Raw genomic sequence first — 5,835 nt, 5'->3', positions numbered from 1 at the left:
CCTTTGTGCATTGCTGGGGAGGGAGTAGGATGTAAATGGTGCAGCCATTGTGAAAAACAGTATGGCAGTCCCTAAAAAAGTTAGAGCATTACCATATGACCCAGCAATTCCACTTCTAGGAACTCAGATACTTGTACGCCCATATTCACAGCAGCCAAAAGATGGAAAGAATTCAGATGTCCATTGCTCTGTGAGTGGATAAACAAGATGTGGCATATCCATCCGATGGATTGTTATTCAGTCTTAAAAAGAAATTAAGTTCTGATACATGCCAAGGTGAACTAACGTTAAAAACATTATGCTAGCCCTAGCTGGTTTGATTCAGTTCATAGAGTGTTGGCCTGCAGACTGAAAGGTCCCGGGTTTGATTTTGGTCAAGGGCACATGCCCAGGTTTCGGGCTCGATCCTCAGTAGGGGGCGTGCAGGAGGCAGCCAATTAATGATTCTCTCTTATTGTTGATGTTTCTATCTCTCTCTCCCTCTCCTTTCCTCCCTGAAATCAGTAAAAATATATTTTTAAAAAACAACAAATAAAAAAACCACAATGTAAGCAAAATAAGCCAGACATAAAAGGACAAGTATTGTATTCCATTTACATGAGGTACATAGAGTAATTAAGTTCAGAGAGACGGAGAGTACAATGGTGGTTGTTAGGGGCTGGAAGCAGGGAGAATAGGAGTTGCTGTTTAATGGGTACAGTTTCAGTTTGGGATGCTAAAAAAGTTCTGGGGATGGACAGTGGTGATGACTGCACAACAGTGTGAATGCCACTTAATTATACGCTTAAAAATGGTTAGAGTGGCCCTGGCTGGTGTTGCAAAGTGGTTAGAGCATCGGCCTGTGCATGATGGGTCTCGGGTTTGATTCCTGGTCAAGGGCACGTACCTGGGTTGCAAGTTTGTGCGGAAGGCAACCAATATATGTGTCTCTCTCACATCCATGTTTCTCTCTCTCTCTTTAGAAGTGAGATCACTTCTAAAAATCAGTGGGAAAAATATCCTTGGTGAGGATTAACAACAATAACAAATGGTTAGAGTGGTCAAATTTATGTTGTGTTTATGTTACTACAATTTAAAAAAAAATGGCAGAGTTGGGATCAGGATCCAGGTCTGTTTGTCCCCAGGGCTTCCTGGGATGATTCCCGGGGTCTCCCTTCCCCTTTCTAGGAAAATGCTGTTCATTTTTTGTCCAGAACTGACCAGCTGAGAGCAAAGCCGTGTCTTGATGATGGACACACCCAGACAGAACTAACCCTACTTTCCAAACAGGCATTTGCAAGTGGTGTTCAACTTGAAGGACAGGCTCATTCTGCCCACGAGGGGTCAGAGATTGGAGTGCTGAGGAGTCAGAACACGGTAACTGTGCTCCATCCTCTCCAGTTCCCCCCCTCCCCACCCCCGCCAGATGACCTGTGCACCCATGGTCTTCATCATTTCGTGTTCTGTCCTGTCAACAAACATTCATTGAGCATTCCGATGTGTGTGCTATTCCCAACGTCACCACGCAATTCTCAGACACCTTCTTCATATCCTGCAATTTAACTCAGTTCGGACACTACCCACCTGAAGATGGCATCAGATCTCACAGGTTAAGGGCTCAGTCCTACCCAACTGCTCTCCCCTCTTCAGTCCTAAGTCCAGGCTGTCACCTGTGCAACTGGCTACAGATTAGAGAGTCCCACCCCGCTCCTTGGGTTCGGTTAATTCGCTAGAGTGGCTCACAGAACTGAGAAAAACATGTTACTAACCAGGTCACAGGTTTATTGTAAAAGGATATGACTCAGGAACAGCCAGATGGAAGAGACTCATAGGACAAGGTGCAGGGGGAAGGGTGCAGAGCTTCCGCGCCCTCTCCCAGGACCTCGGTGACATGCTCACCAACCAGGAAGCTCTCAGAATCCTGTCCTCTTGGGGTTTTATGGAGGCTTCATTACATAGTCAGGATTGATTAAATCACTGGCCATTAGAGACTGAACTCACTCGATCTCCAGCCCCTCTTCCCTTCCCATAGGTTAATGGGTGGGACTAAAAGTTCCCTGTAATCAATCATGTGGTTGGGTCCCCTGGCCAATACCCCCCAACACATACACACACCCCTCCCCCCCAGACCTACGGATTCTCCAAGTCACCCATTAATATAACAAAAAACACGTTTTATTCCACCTGAGAAGGGAAGACAGTAGAGGGCTCTGAGCCCAGATGTGACATGATCTTAACTTTTTAATGTAAATAATTATGGGGAACCCTAGTGGGTTTGGCTCAGTGGAAGGATCGCGGGTTTGATTCCAGTCAAGGGCACATAGGTTGGTGGCAGGCTCGGATCCCCAGCCCCCATCAGGGCGCATGCGGGAGGCAACCAATGGATGTCTCTCTCTCTCTCTTATAGTTTGGGCTTATAAGTAGGAGCAGTCAGTATACAGGCCCCAGAACAAGGACCAAGGTGGCTGTAGCTCTGGATTTGAGGTGGAGCGTGCTAGGATGGAAGTAGAGTTCAGATTTTGAATTTAGGCTGGGTCCTGATGGCTATGGGGTGGGGGGGCGTGAAAGGGGGGTGCTGTGAAGAGGGGGCAAACTCACAATATTGGCTGTGTTTGTTTTTTTTGTTAATCCTCACCAGAGGATATTTTCCCATTATTTATTTATTTATTTTATAGAGAGTGGAAGAGAGAGGGAAAGACGGAAACATCAATGTGAGAAAGACACATCAATTGGTTGCCTCCTCATGCACCCTGACGAGGGCCGAGAAACCTGTAACCAAGGTAGGGACCCTTGACCGGAATCGAACCTGGGACACTTCAGTCCGCAGGCTGACACTCTACCCACTGAGCCAAACCGGCTAGGGCTCAGCTCTGCTTGTCACCTGTGCCTCTGGTTGCTATGTTGAAGGTGATGTGGCAAATCAGATACCTTGGATGTATCAGCATTTGTACTTAAGTTAGACAAGTCACTTCTTCACATCAGTGAACCTGTTTATTTATTTGTAAATGGGATATAATAATACCTTAAAGAGTTGTTGAGGGGAACACATTAATCAAAGCAAAATGTTTAGCAGAGTTGTAACCTGGCAAATAGTAGGTGTGTAGTAGATGTAACTGCTCTGTGTGAGAGGGGAGGTGCTGAGCAGGGCCAGAGCGCTATCTTTTTGACTTTTGCTCTCTATTAAGCCTCTCTGAATTGATTGCTTGGGACCAGAATCTTATCAAGGACTTTTACATTATTTTGTCCAAGGTTTATCCATTTTAAGAGAGATAATGCTTATAAAGTGCTCAGCAAAGACAGGGCACAGTAATCACCAGATGCTTGTACCTATGATTAAGTTACAACATGTAACTAGTTCAGAAAGGAATAAAAAATAAGCAATTGTCAGTCTGTTATCATCCTAGTATAAATGAGAAGCCAAATTCTTTCCTGGTACTACTTATTTCAGAGGACGGTGTGAGATGAACATGAAGCTTTTGATTGGGACAAGGAAGCCTGAGACCTGGGAACATGGAAGAATTCTGGGAACTGAAGGACCAGTGGGAATTTTCCCTGGAGGCAGTTAGAGAAGATCAGCAAATCGTAGGTAATCAGGTACAGATCCAAATGGTTTAGGATTCCAGAGTATGAAGTAATTCCTGTCTTCCAGGCTGGAGAAGGGGGATGAGGCTTCCATTTGGAACCCTCTCCAGAAAGATGTGGTGGTGGTGGGGTGGAGTGGTATTATCCTCTTCCAGGTGCTCCTTTCTCCCAGAGGGAGAAATTTGGGGTTCAATTGGGAGAGACTAATTAAGCACCCATTATGTGTACAGCTTTATTTGAATTTAAAAAAAATTGAAAAGGCCGGGCTGGTGTAGATCAGTGGTTGAGCATTGACTTGTAAACCAGGAGATTGGATTCCCGGTCAGGGCACATGCCAGGGTTGCAGGGGTCGATCCCCAGTTGGGGGCCTGCAGGAGGCATGCAATGGATGTTTCTCTCTCTTCCCTCTCCTTTCCTATCTGAAATCAATAAAAACATATTTAAAAAATTAAAATGGAAGGCAGTGTTAAGCAGTATAGCAAGAGTCAGAACTGGACTCTAATTTTGTCAGTCACCTACACTCTCCATGTGATCCTGGGAAAGTCTCTTGTCCATCTGAGCTCTTGTGTGATGTTATTGCACCTCTTGGAGCCTCAGAGCGTCTTCATTTGCAAAATAGGTATTACCTATTTCAGACGACTGTGTGAGATAATACATATGAAGTGCTCAGTGCCTGGTGACCATTATCACCTGACTGACTGCTTCGTGATTCCTGGGGTTCCTTTCCACTCAGTGGTGCTGTGCCTAGGACAAGACGCCTGCTGGGGGAGAGTGGGGGAAGGGGGTGGGGTGCTCTTGGTTGGTTCAGCTGGAGAGAAAAGGAGCTTATCAAAAAGGGTTACCCAGCCCCTACTGGTTTGGCTCAGTGGATAGAGCATCAGCCTGCGGACTCAAGGGTCCCAGGTTCGATTCCAGTCAAGGGCATGAACCTTGGTTGCGGGCACATCCCCAGTAGGGGGTGTGCAGGAGACAGCTGATTGATGTTTCTCTCTCATGGATGTTTCTAACTCTCTATCCCTCTCATGGATGTTCTTTATCCCTCTCCCTTCCTCTCTGTAAAAAATCAATAAAATATATTTTTAAAAAAAGTGTTACCCAGGCATAGGACACTGGGTAGCTGATCACTGGCTGCTGATCACAGGATGCTCTAGTCTTGGGGCAGGCTTTTCAAGAATCCTTCCACGGAACCGGTAGTCAAGGCTTCTGATTAGATAAGGCAGGTTGGATCAGGTCCCAGGTAATTTGTGAGGAAGCAAGGTTCATCCAGATGAAAGAGGAATTCAGATCCAGAGTTTCCTGTCCTTTCCTGTCTGAGTGACCTCGGGCCAGTCACTTTTCCTTTCCCAGCCTCAGGGTGCTGGGGAAATGGGGCTCCTCACCCCACTCACCCTGAATGTATACGAGGGCGAAATGTCGACACAATGGACGGGAACTGCGTAGTTAAGGGCCGGCGAGGGCTATTTGCTATGCTAATAGGCGCACGCTGTGGGTTCCTATCCAGCGGTTTCACTTCGGGTAGGCGGTTCCTCCCACCGTAGCCGGTTTCTAGCCTCACCGCTCCCGCCCCTGCGGGCAGGACTCTGCAGACCGTAGGCTCCAGGGCCGTTACCATTGTTCTTCGAGGCTGGGCGGCAGGAGAGGACTCTCGCAGACCAGACCTCGCCTCTGGTCTCTCCTTCCGCCCCGCATCCCGGCGGCCGAGAGCCTCGGAAGGCCCCCTCGCCGAGCTTTCCCGAGGAAGCAAGTCAGCCCCAGAGCTCTCCCGAACGGCGCCGAAGACGCCCCCGAGTGTTTACGAAGAATCCCGACCGCTAGTAGTCTACGGAAAGAGCCGAAGGGGCCTCCCACCCTCGGCCTACCGAGCCATTCCGAAAAGGCCCGAAGTTTGCCGAGCGGCCGTCCTGCCGGACTGCTGGAGGCGGCCGTAGCGCCATGTTGGATGCTCTGCTCGTTGAGTGAAGAAAATCCGCCGGCATCGCTTGAGCCCCGCTACCGAGAAGGGCGCCGCTTCCCCCGGGGAGGGGGATAAAGACCCCCCGCCGCCGGCCCATGAGGATATTGCCGTGAAAGGTCCGGTCTCTTCGCCTCCTGCCCCCGCCGGGTCCGGCCCCCCCCCTGGGGTCGCGTTGTCACGGAGACCGGCAGCCGGTGGTGCTGGCCCGCGGGGCGGCTGCTGCTGCCGGCGGCGGCGGCGGCGGCGGCGGCGGCGGCGGCGGGCGTGTGTGACCGGCCCCGGCCCCCTCCTTCTCCTCCTCCAGCCTCCCCTGGGCCCCG

Source organism: Myotis lucifugus, unplaced genomic scaffold (assembly GCF_000147115.1).
Source record: "Myotis lucifugus unplaced genomic scaffold, Myoluc2.0 scaffold_128, whole genome shotgun sequence".
NCBI lineage: Eukaryota > Metazoa > Chordata > Mammalia > Chiroptera > Vespertilionidae > Myotis > Myotis lucifugus.
This window is presented reverse-complemented; position numbering follows the sequence as displayed.